Source organism: Prunus avium, chromosome 2, assembly GCF_965620075.1.
Source record: "Prunus avium chromosome 2, drPruAviu1.hap1.1, whole genome shotgun sequence".
In the NCBI taxonomy this organism is placed as follows: domain Eukaryota; kingdom Viridiplantae; phylum Streptophyta; class Magnoliopsida; order Rosales; family Rosaceae; genus Prunus; species Prunus avium.
Genome location: NC_142285.1, coordinates 26,543,793 through 26,557,699, shown reverse-complemented (window position 1 = coordinate 26,557,699; position 13,907 = coordinate 26,543,793).

The following is a 13,907-nucleotide window of genomic DNA, read 5'->3' as shown; positions in this document are numbered from 1 at the left end:
AACTGAAAGCTCAGTCCTACTGACCTCCATGTCCCTCATCTAAATAATAAAAACCAATATTAATTGCCTTATCATTGTTAGCAGCAGTGCCCAAAATTTTCAGAAAGAGACCACAAAAATAAATATTTATTCGTATCGAACTCTAACAAAAAAAAAAAAAAAAAATCATCTACAACTATACTATTCGGATTGTAAATAAGATGTGGTCACGAATTTGATACATGTAACATTTTTATTTTTTTTCATAAAAAAAGAGGGAAAATCTCCACTTTTTTCGAATTCGAAAAGAAAAATATCTCTTATATATGAAAATTTACCAAAAGACGAAATTGGCTGCTGACGGCTCATTAAAAGCTAAATTGGGACTAATTAGATAATTAAAATTAATTATTGGTTGATTTAAGGCATATAGATCGATTAGGATATATTCCCATGTGCCAATAGTATCTGGGAAAATGATGAATAATTTAAGATAAAATGCAAAAGGATAGGCCACATCAATCTCAGCCAACATTAACAACAAGGGCCATGTACACACCAGCTTGTTCGATCTTATGCTTATATTTTAATGGGAAAATTAGGGGTTGGCTTGAGTTTTACATGTCCTAAAGTTGTCATAAAAGTTGGGGCAGGCGGGCCATATTATATAAAATTAAGCATGCATAATTGAGGGAGAAGGAATAATAATCACAAGAAGAGAGAGCTTAGATTATAAGCTACTCTTTGGTCTCATAATTTTGACAGAATAATTAAAGGGCTTACTTTAATTTTTTGTGAGGGAGAGAGAGAGAGAAAGAATCAACTAGGCTTTCGTCTTGTAGAATTGGTTTCTATTTAGGTTCAATCTATATGGATGACGATGGTGATATATATATATAGTTCTTCTCTTATTCGGACGTTTGGATTTTCTTACCGTACAGACTCTATTGTTTACAGCTATATTTCTTACATCTAAAGTTTGTTTTGTATACCCACTGCTGCTCGTTGAAGCATATGAGTACAAAAAAACAGGGAGGAAAACTGAGAAAGGACTGAAAAAACAATAATATTTGTACGATAAAAAATTTCAAACATCATGACAAGAGAAAATGTGTAAACTTAATTGTGATGAGTTCGATACTTAGTTGTGGTTTATTGGCCCTTCTTATTATTTTGTACATATTCTATCGTTTATCGAAAAGATAGAGAGAGAGAGAGAGAGAGAGGAAGAGGATAAAGTGTACCAGAGATTCGTGTAAGAAGGGAGGGTTGGTTAGAAAGGGAAGTTCTGCTTTTAGAGTTGTCTAGCTATTCAAAGTGTAAGAAACACTCTGTGACTGTCCAATCACACCAGTACGTAAGATTAAGCAGAGTCACTGTCCAGGACAAAACTAGGAAGGGATCACCATCGGGAGTTGAGCAAGCACATATAACAGCCATCCATCAATATTAATTAATATTCGGGTCAATTACCCAAACAGAAAAAAGTATTCTTTTGATAAATCTTCCCTTACGCCTACTATTTTATATGGTGGAAGAATGCTTGGAATAGTCGTTAACCCTTTTATCGATTTAGTAAAATCTACACTTTGCATTAACGGTTGATAGTCGTCTATATATTTAAATATATTTTATATATTATTATGATTTTTTAATTTTAAAATTAAAATTATGTCGAATCAAGATAGAATGTGCACTCTTGATTTGTAGTTTGACAATAAGATATCCCTTTTTTTTATTTTTCCCGAGAGGGTACTTACACATTGTTGTAAATGATGTATTTCTTGTTAGATACTCAAGCATGTTATACATGGGAAAAAAAAAATTTCAGCCATGATATAACTGGTTAAAGTTAGAGACTAAAAAATTTTTAATTTACAAACATGTGGGGAGAACTAAAATTTTATATTTTTTTGACAAGCTTTTGAATTCTTTAATTTTAAAATTAAAATTATGTCGAATTTGTGAAAGAATATAAATCCCACATTGAAAACTTGACTAAGTAAAATACAATATATGATGAATGGTTCCACTACTAATATCATCGAGGTCTTTTGTGATAAAACTCCACACCCACAGAATTTTGTAGGTGGTTAAGTTGGGGACAATATCGGTGTTGTTAGTAGTGGGCCGCTGACTCGTCTCTCTGAATTTAACAGAATTATAGTAGAATGTGCACTCTTGTGATATCTCAAATTGTTTTTCGAGAGGTGTACTTACTCATTGTTGTAAATGATGTATTTCTTGTTGGATACTCAAGCATGTTATACATGGGAAAAAAAATATTTCAGCCATGATATACTTGGTTAAAGTTAGAGACTTTAAAAATTTTAATTTACAAACATGTGGGAGAACTAAATTTTTTTAATTTTTTTTTTTACAAGGCTTTGAATTTTCAGCAATCAATTCTCCACTTGACTTTCAATCGCAGTTGTGTATGTATTACGAAATGCAACTTGTTCTTTTTTGTATAATTTACGGTTTAAAGAATACAAATCATTGAAATAAATCAGTAAGGAAATGTGATTTGTATGGTTCATGAATGCACCATAAAAATTCATCCATTTCATTTATTTTGTCCAACCATCTCATTCCATCAATACAACTAATTTGTGTTTTAGGCCGGCCCCACTTGAAAATGGTACACTGTTCTTTCCTGAAAATCCCTAAATGAAGGCACATGCTTTGTGCGAAAGGATTCCATTTTCCTGGATTTAGCCAATGGCTCCAAAGAAAGGGACATTGGATTCCTTGTTAAAATAATAAGAAACAAACAAAAGAAGAAAAGAAAGGAAAGTACCATCATATATATATTTTACAACAAACGACAAGTACTTTTACAACGGGCTAATACACCAGTAACAATCGAACTCATCACAAATATACATCGTACTCGCTGTAGAAAATAAAGTGCAGGAGAGTATGATGGTGCCACAATCCTAAGTCCTAAAGTAGCTTGAGAACTTGAGAATAAGCTTTAACAAGAGAAAGATGAGTCTACCGTCCAAAAAACGTGTTGTGAAAGCCATAACTAAGAACCTTGCTTTACGTAGTTTTTTTTTTCTTCCCCTAAATAGAGAGTATCCAACCAATTGTTTGCAAATTAAGTATTGCTTTCTTTGATGCCGAAAGGAATCAAAATCCCAGGAAACAAAACTGGGAAAAGGTACACAAGACCAGAGGAAAAAGCAAATCAAACAGAAATGACAACTTAGAAAAGAAAATCGTGGAAAAGTGAAAGAAAAGGGCTCCCCAAGACCAACCATTTTGTACTTGGAAGTGTTGTTCTTTTTTTTATATATTTATTTATTTTGTCAGTGAAAGAAAGGCTAAAGGAATCTTGCTTCTTGGGAATATTGAAGCATCGTAGACTTTATACTTCATCATGTTATTCTGTGTGGTGTGGATGGAAAATTAAGAAAAAGAATTTCCTGGAATGTGAAATTGCACTCCTAGAAAGTTGCATAGAAATATAAATAAACTTAAGATTACAATTAATACTTTTGAAAGTTATGCATGTGAAAGGGCGTATTAAGAGTATTTCACATTCTCGATTGATTTTTAGGTTAAATGTTCACACCAACCATAACTCAATTCAACCTTCTGAGTTGGACGTTTACGTATTGATATTGCCTTTGAATATAAGCATTATAGAGACATTTGGCAACACACCAAATTAAGAGTCCATGGCTAAGTCTTTTTTGTTTTCAGGCTACCAGACTTACTGTTCCAGTCAACCACTCCACTGCAGATGTGTCTTTGTTTCTGTCACACAACTTGCTGCACTAGCTTGGCCAGTTTCACATATTTTTAAGATAAGTTGCTCTAGTCAAAGTTTATATAAAAGAAAAATGTCAAGACATATTCAACATCCACTTTGAATTTTCTCAAATAAGTAAGAGGCTTGTAACTCAAAGTGGTTAAAAGTATCAATTCATGCATTTGAACTTCTAGGTTCGATTCTTGCACTCACATAATATTGCTTGTATAAAAAAAAAAAAAATTCCTTACAAAATATATTCTTACTTGTATATCCTAGCGCAACAACTATTTTAAAACTTGTAATAAGATTATACAAGTGACAATATGGGAAGACAAGAACTAATAACATATTTACTTATCATGAATGAATATATAAGAATTATTCTAATTCTAGCTTTTCAAATTATTCCAATTAATGACTTCTCATGCTCTCAAAATTAAGAATAAGAGATTATTAACTGAGGGAAGTAGTTGATCTAATTCCAACTAATCCCTACTACGTCCCCGATTCATGAATTCCCCCATTCCTGGCAATAGGTAAGCATGCTTTCAACAAATAAGAGCATTCCAAACTCTCAAAATTGACATGGAAATGAAGGTTGGAGTGAAGGCGTTATAATTGACGTCCAAATGCTCAGGCGTTATTTTCATAGTCTTCATTTTTCTATTTGTACTGGTCCCACAAGCTTTTAATGATTGTAGCTTTCATTAGTCTCATCAGCTTATTTTATTCTTGATGGTCCCAATAGCTTTTATTCTTATTAATATATTCCATATATAAGTTTACAATATGTAAAAATACCACATAAGTCATCGAATTTAAATTCGAAATTTGTGTTTTAATATCTCCCTCGGAGATACTCTAAGCCGTTAAAGACAGAGACGAATACTTTTAACTAATTGAGCTACAAGTAACTTATAACTTACAGTAACACCAACCAACGCATTTCACAGATTAATTCATCAAAATATATTCATTAAAAAGGGAAAAATAATAAGTTGGGCTCATCCAATCATGTACCATATCAAAATACATGTCATCTTCTAAACTCGAGGAAAAAAAGATCCATGGAATTGGACTTTTTCAAGCTCTCATGATAGCTCCATGATCATTATTTATCTCTTCAGTTAATTATTTCATGCCTCATCACCAAACATTGGAGCAGGAATATATGTAGGAAATGACAAAAAGGAAAGTATTTAGCAGGTTCCACAGCACCTATTGTGTTGGATATTGTCTCTCAGTCATTACAACCTATTACACACGCCATGTTCATGGATCAGTTGACAATCAGACTGCATTTTGTTTTCATACAAATAAATTATCCTGTGATGAAAACTTTAATATAGAAAATACAAGTTACAATTTCTCCCTTTTTTTAAAAAAATTATTTATAATTACTTATTTATAAATTTTTAAAAAAACACGATAGGATATCTTTTGTTTGTTTGGACTAGGTACTTCGATTAGATGATTGATTACTCCATGACAGTCCTTGTTTTGTTTATCCAACAAATTATCATAAATAAATCAAGTGAAAGAAATAATCATAAATAAATCTAAAAATGTGTCTAAATCATGTAACAACATATTTATTTATCCAACAAATTATATAGAGAAAACGTACAATCTACTTGATTGTTGGTTTTTGCATGAATTATGTATCTCACGTTGAACAATCCCTGAAAAATTACTATGGACTTTGAAAATGTTTATTTTTATACCTGTATTATGATTAGTCTAAGGTAGTTTTTTTTATTTATTTACAAATACAAGCAGTAGTTTAAATTACTCTAAATTAATCTAATTTACGGGAAGGGGGACTCAAACTTTGGTACAAAAGGGATGGGCTCACTGCTCTAGCTGACTTACCAAACCCACATCTGCTAAGGTACAAACTCTTGATAAACTTAAATTCCAAATTGTTTTGGAAAATTCAATGACCTCTCCTTTCATAGGATTACAATGTGGCAATCAAGACAAGGCCCAGAGAAAACTTTGATCCAACTTACCTCTACTTCTAATATAGAAGCCCAAGGCAGGCACATGAAATCCAAGAAAGGAAAAACGGCCCATGATTGTCACTCCAGTTTGAGAGGGGCTATATGCTGGGTTAAATGTAAGATGGTTTTTGGGTGGGCTATATCTTATTTTATTAAATTCTATTTTTTCAAAAGTAACAAACGGCTCTTCGGACACTACCTGCAAAGCCCATGACGTTCTCTCAAGCTGCTACGTCAACAAACCGTTATTATTATTAGAGTGTTGCTAAACGAACCCTAAAGTTAACTACCGTATGATCCAAGTACACTTTAATATTTTAATCAAAATGTAAAATTAACTAAGTACACCCTATTGAACTACCAAAAATACCCCTGGTACACTTCAATACACTCTATCACACAACACCCTAATACCAATCCTAAACCAGGTCTCTCCTTTTATGCCATCTTTTTAGATTTTGGGTTCGCATCAAAATCTTTAATTTCGTAAGCTGTTGTTGGAGCAGATTTGCTAGCTCTTTCAATTCAAGGCTTAATTCTTGTAAATCCTTGTGATTTTCTTTGAAATATGTGAAGGAACTCAAACATCTCTGTCAAATTACTAGTGAAATGCATCATCTCCAGTTCGAAATCCTTGAGAATTTTGGATGCTTCCAAGTTAGAAGAAAAATTTAAACCCTGGGATTTTAAAGTCATCCACTTCAACTTTATTGTGTGTATGATGTTGAGCTAAGAAGTCAAACTGGAACAAATTTTTTCATTCAAATATGGCTGCCCATCTTTTGCATCAGGAAGAATCAAGTACATGGAGAAACGCCAACACTTGTCTTTCGCCATGTTTGTAAGGAAGCTCTAAGCCTTTGAAGCATCAAATGCCCTTAAAATTATACGAAACTTCTCTACATACGTTTGATTGGGGTTGAATATGGTGAGTAGGTGTACTTATTAAAATTATATTTGTTTCACAATTCCATATATCCTTTTTGGTCATTTTATATTAGGGTAAATTAGTAATTCAATAAATACTTTGATAGTAGGATGTACTCAGTTAATTTTAGAGTTTGTTTAGCAGCATTCTATTATTATTATTCACGTCAACAAGCCGTTAAATTGGTTTTTTTATATTAAAAAAAATATCCCCATATTTTTTTTTCTTCTATAAATACGAACCTCATTTCTACATAATTTCCCACATTCTCTTCATCCTTCTTTCTAATTTCCCACATTATTTTCATCCTTTTACATACTATCCTTACTCTTTACACCCTTCTACATAATTTTTATTGGGAGCTAATTTCCCCACTCCCCTTTTCTCCACTTACACTCCCTTTTGCTTTTTAATACTTTTTAATCAATTGTGTTCTTTATCTTTCCTATTCTATCCTTACCCTACATTAATTTCTTTTTTACTTCACTTTTATATTATTTCTCTTTCTTGATACTTAATTTTCCAACTTACACTCCATTTTCAATATTTAAGGGGGGAAAAAAACTTAATTTCTTACTCGATTAAAGGGAAAAAAAATACTGAAGATGGAGTGCAAGTTGGAAAATTAAATTTAAAGAAAAAGAACTAATATAAAAGTGAAGTGAAAAGAAAATAATGTAGGGTAAGGGTAGAATAGGAAAGAGAAAGAACAAAATTGATTAAAAAGTATTAAAAAGCAAAAGGGAGTGTAAGTGGAGAAAAGGGGAGTGGGGAAATCATATCCCTTTTTATTTATCAATTTTATTACAAATTCAGAAAACAAGCCACAAAACACCATACATGAAAAGAAAGACTCAAAAACAATTTATTAGAAATTCAAAAAACAAGCATGACTCCTCAAACATGACTCAATTTTTGTATAACACCACAAACATGACTCAATTTATTACACATTCAGAAAACAAGCCACAAAACCCCATACATGAAAAGAAAGACTCTAAAACAATTTCACTCTAGCGCTCATTTAGCCAAAAGATGTGCAACAAGATCTCGTTGTAGGTTGTCATTTTTAGTACGAGAACGTATTGACATATGAGGATGCATGTATTCCTTCACATAAATCCTACCAATTCTTGGATCCTGCGACAAATTATGGCCATCATATATTCTTGCACAAGCTCTCCTTGACCCATTTGGGTCTGTTTGTGCCTAGAAATCTCGGCCTATGGGGCCGACCGAAGGAGCGACCTCTCGGCCAGGGCGCCCACCAAAAAGAAAAAGGGGGAGGGGGGCCGAACGCGTCAAGTTGTTGTTCATTTCTCTCGTAGGATAGGGATGAGCCGTGAAGGCGAAACCATCCCGGCCACGACCACGGTGAGCATGAACGAAGAAATTGATAAACACTCAAATGCACGACCAAAGTAGAATGATTAAGTGGCGTCACCACGTGGCATCGAGGCCCTACACTCCATTTAATGAAGTAACGCCCCTGACTACAGTAGAGGACCCACGATCCATGCGAGAGCATTTAATGCACAAGAGAAGAGGGGAAGTGATTGAAGTCAGGATATGGCGAGTAAAATCAGGGTGATTAGGTGCGAAAATCTTACAATTGGCGAGGTTGAGCCACCAACCACCAGACCAAAGCATTAAATGCTCCTCCAAGGCCCAAGACGCAGAACCCACGATCAGGGCGGCGACCGAGATTTATGGGGGTCACACCACCATACTTCACGTCCCCGAACGTCAGCTCGACTAACCACTATCTCTGGTCAACCTCATCATGCAGATTTTCAGCCTTAGTGTCCTCTCAGGACCTCTCCTATAAATACCAGGCTCCAATTACGTCTAAAGGGTTCAAACACCAAACACAAGCCTCCAATGAAGCAGATTATATTTTCCTGTTATTTACCTTATGTCATTTATATTCCTGTAATGCACTTTCAGTATCTTTACTTGTTTTCTTAGGAGTAGTGACAACTTGTGGGAAAATCCATTCATCAATATATCATATGACCCTTGGTTTCCAAGGCGCCGGAGCACCATCCTTGTTTTTTTTCCATTCATCCCACATATTATATGATCGCTGCAATCCAGCGACGCGCCGAAGCACCACCTAAAAATCCACCATTAACGGCCTTATAGCTCAGGCCATGAACCCGACGGTCGAGATCAGTTCCTCTCTCGACCACAATCGCTTTGATTAGAAGTTAAACTCAAACAAGCGCGCAACTCATCCACCCATCCACCCTCACCATCCTTGCATGCACGATAGACCGTGCTGGCACGCCCGCGCACAAAAGCACCACACCAAAAAAGGACGACCCGTGTTGACGCAGATCCCCTTGGCCCAGGGCACCAGGCCGTGAGATTTGCGGAGGTCAATAGGGTCAACCTTATCATCTTCAGAATAACCATCAATATAAGCATCTCGTTCATCCTCTACAACCATGTTGTGCAATTCATGCATGCCATTATGATGGAGTTCAGTTTTTCTAGACTTCACCCTCTTTCTGGTGCCCTAATGATTAACCATCGCGCTTGTAGAATACCAAATGCCCTTTCAACATCCTTTTGGTACCCCTCTTGCTTCTTAGAGAAATTCTTTTCTTGTTCATTCACATGTTGTGGAATTTCTTGGACAAGAGTTGCCCACTTTGGGTCTCAATAAGGTACCCATGTTGTACTGACGACCATTGACGTAGTACTGTTTTGGGGTGATTCACCTTCTATGATGGAATCAAAGAGAGGTGAGTGCCCGAGTACGGTGAGGTCGTTTTGGGCTCCTGGAATCCCAAAGAAAGCATGTTAGATCCATGTATCGTACGATTCCATGGCCTCTAAAATAATAGTTGGCTTTCTCGATCTTCCGTTGGAGCTTCCTTACCATCCGATTGGACAATTCTTCCAATCCCAATGCATGCAGTCTAGTGATCCTATCATGTCGGGAAAGCCTCGGTCTTTCACTTTCCGTAGGAGCCATTCTATGTCCTTCAAATTTGGTGCTTAGAGGTACGTATCTTTGTAGATGTCTACAATTGTACGACATAATTCAGCAAGGTTCTCAAGGGAGGAAGACTCAGACATACAATATGTGTCATCTATCGCATCATTCGAGGATGCGTAGGCCATCATACGGAGTGCAACATTTAGCCTTTGGTGGGGTGAGAAACCAAGACAACTTGCATTATTCACTCTTTGCCATTAGAAAAGGTTGGCCATTTGGATGGCATGTAGCACACCCTCGAAAACATTGCGCCTCATTCGGAATCAGCTTCTGAAATCCTATGGGGTGTACACCTGATTAGGGTTGAAGTAGTTCTTCATCAATGTTTAGTAAGGAGTCTCCCATTGTTGGGGTTTGCTAGCATGACCAACAATAAAGCCACCCCACTTAGTTTGTTTGGACATTACCTCACACACCAAGGCTATCGCGGTTGCCTCCATAAGGTCATTGTTGCGCCTTCGGGCTTTATCTTCTTCATCCTCCTCCATTAGTTGGCGTCTCCTCTCCTCCCATTGGTTTTCCAATTCGGAATTAGAATAGGAACTCCAATTGAAATCCATTGCAGAATTGAATTGGAATGACAAATTATACAAAATGAAAGAGAGAAATTTGAGAGGAATCAGATGAAGGTGTGAGATATGAAACCCAAAACATCCCTTTAATTGACATTTGAAGATGAAGATAAGATGTGCCATAAGGACAAAAATAATCAAATCCGAAATATAGAGGGTTAATCACGTACTGACATGTGGCACTAAAAAATCCTATCTGAATTTTTTTTGGGATTACATCAGGATAAGATGTGCCTCGTGGACAAAAAATAAAAAAGAATAAAAAAGGGGGCTAATCACATGCTGACACGTGGATGTCAAAAATCATATCCGAAAAAATTGTGTCTTCTAAAATAAATTTTAAATAGGGTCTAAAATAGTACTTTAATTAAATTATCCAATATATTTAAATAATACACTAAAAACTAATAAAATATTGAGGAGACTATGATTTAGCCCTGCACTGCTGGAGATGGTAAAAATATAGCCCATCATTATTCTTAAAAAATTATAAATAGTGGGCCAATTTTTATGGGTGGACTATATTTAGCCCTCCAAGCCATCTCCAAGAGAGGGCTATATCCTCACTTTTGGCCCTTTCACACCCAAAATCCATCTCCAGTAAATGGGCTATATGTGCCATGTTATTGGGCCAAACACAATCAGCATGCCAAAAGGGTTATATGCTGGGCCAAATATAGGATAGTACTGGGGTGGGCTTTTTTTTGTTTCCAAAAGCAAGCAAGACTTTTGGATTTTTCAAAAGCCAGCAACGGCTCTTTAGTTGCTAACTTATTACATACTGAAATAAAATTAAGATTACTGATAAAGCGGAAAAGCAATTGATTGAGATAAATTGCGATCATCCCTAATGAAATTTCAAGAACCTAAGAGCATGATTACCTTGCCCTCCCATGGAAGTCCCCCAAATTCATTCTGGTTTTGAGTGGAGAGAAGTGTTTTCTGATCCTAACAATCTCATGTCCGCTTGGGTATTTTCTCAAACTCCATATGCATTGCTTTGTTTTGATCTGGGTATGAAAGGTGGGAAAATGGTGATTTTTAGCACATTGAGGCTACGGAGATTACCAACATTGGGCATGGAGGAAAGGAGATGTAGAATTTGGGGTACTGTGAAATTCATAATTATTAGATTAAAATAATAATAATTTGAATAAATGTAATTATTAGAAAGATAATAATAAATTAGTTGTTAGATTTAATCTCAGCCATTAATAGTGCTTAACTCTAATGGATTAAAATTTGTGTTAAAAACATAGTGCCACGGATTCGCCCCCTATATATATATTCAAACAGTTTTTTTTTCTTTCTATAAATACCAACCTACATAATTTCCCACAATTTTTTCATCCATCCTACAATGCCGGGAGATGAAGATTATCTTTTTTAATCTGTTCGTTGTTTTTAAATTATCCAATATATTTAAAGAATATACTAAAAACTAATAAAATATTGAGGAGACTGATTTAGCCATGCACTGTTCGAGACGGTAAAAATATAGGCCATCACTATTCCTTACAAAACTATAAATAGTGGGCTATATTTCATGGGTGGGCTATATTTTAACCTCCACTATTGGAGATGGCCTAATAGTGGTATGATCCAGTACAGAGTTGTTCTTGAACTGTCTGATTGAACCCCTCCCTAAATCCTTTCCAATAGTGGTCTCTGAATCTCGTTTGACTTGGAGTGGAATTCAAGCAAGTGTTACTCCGATTTAGTTAGAGACCATATACAAAGGTACACCATACATTGTACCTTAACATACTGCTTCGTGTTCTCTAATTGTAAGGTTACTGAATTAAGGAGGATCTTTAGCCAACACCACACTAGTGCCCCCTTATTCTCTTGAGCTCTTCTATGCTTTTTAGGTCAATTTAGAAAACTTATAACCCCTGCAAAACTATGTTCTTACAACTTCCTACAAGATAGAAGGAAATGATACCTAACTCAAACAAGATGTGCATATGTTGTTCTAGCTAAATCAAACAAATTTGCCATTATCATTAATCCTATATATATCCTTCAAATAATTTTATTTGAGGGACACCCTTTAAGGTCCCGTATAATTTTTTTTTCAATGATCCAAATTATCTATTCTTCAAGTCTTCATTCATAGATCATCCTTGCAAAAACTTAGAGAAATTGAAAATTATTAAGGAATTTGGTTGGCACCAACAAAATAGACGAAGACGGTACTTCAAGAGAATACTATAATAACAACCATCTAATTGAGTGGTCAAATGGTGTTGGATTTAAGTGATTTTTTGCTGAGATGAACTTTGAGGGAATATCTAAAAACTAGACGGTTCGGATCATTGAAATACAATGTGTGGTGGACCCTACAAGGGTGTCCCTCAAATAACTTATTTGAGGGATCTCTCAATTGAAGCTCTCACTCTCTCTCTCTTGCTGCATAAATTTTTCTTTTTGGAAAAAGTAGAAGGCTCCATTTGGATGGAGGTATTTGAAAGAAATTATTGGATTTGAGAACAAAGCTAAATTTACTAAAAAGAAACTAGAAAACATGAGATTCAATGTATTTAAAATAACTAGATGTAATATATTTGGAATGTTTGAAATGTCTGAAAGGAGTCATTTGAAATCCACTTGTTTTCTTTTTCTTTTTGTTCATATTCAAATCTTGACATACATAAATTACACTAGTATAATCTTACAATGGCCTCTAAATCCTTGAATTTGGAATCCTTCCATGCAAATGGACCCTAATACGTACTGCATGGCAAGATATTAAATTATTAAAGATATGTCATTGGTAAAATACTGTATTCTCTCACATTAATTGACTACAAGGCTATTAACGGGTGAATTTGTACCTAATGGATTAAGACATAATCACACACATAACACAAGTGTTTGAGTGGTTCACCCATAATGGGGCTACATCCACTATAACTTATAGCTTTGTATTTGTATTTGAAAATGGAGATTACATTGTACATGAGAGAGATATGGGGAGAGAGGCTTGAGAGCTTTAGTAGAAGAGATATAGAAAGCTTGGGAGAGCTTTAGATAGCTCTTGGAGAAGTGAGGAAGTAGCAGCTGATCCTTTGCTTGGAGGTGGTAAGCTCCCTTTATAGTCCAAGTTGGAGTACACAAGGTTGATTGATGGCTAGGTCCTTTGCATGGCCCCCTTTAATTTAGGGTCTTGGGCATTGAGAAGGCATAGGAGGGGGCATGGCTAGCTACTCCTTGTTTGATGGGATGTCGCATATGACAAGCAAGTGTTATCCTTTAATTGGTGGGATTTACTTAAAGGGGAAGGTGAGGTCAACATGGTGTCAACAGAAGCCCCCCAAGTTCACAATCTAGAATGGCTTCTTGGCTGGGGACTTTCAAGTAAAACTAGTGTCTGACCGAGCTGAGCACATATATTTTGAGGTGATGAGGCCGAGCACATATCTGTTGAGGTGATGAGGTCGAGCCAAGCACATATTTGTTGAGGTGATGAGGCAGAGCACATATATGGAGATAATATTCCTTCTCTTTAACCATGGCGAGACAAAGTGAAGGAGGTGCTGAGCCAAGCACATATATGGAGATAATATTCCTTCTCCTTAACCATGGAGAGACATATTGGAGATGGTGTGGCCCAGCCGAGCACATATCTGTTGAGATGATGAGGCCGAGCACA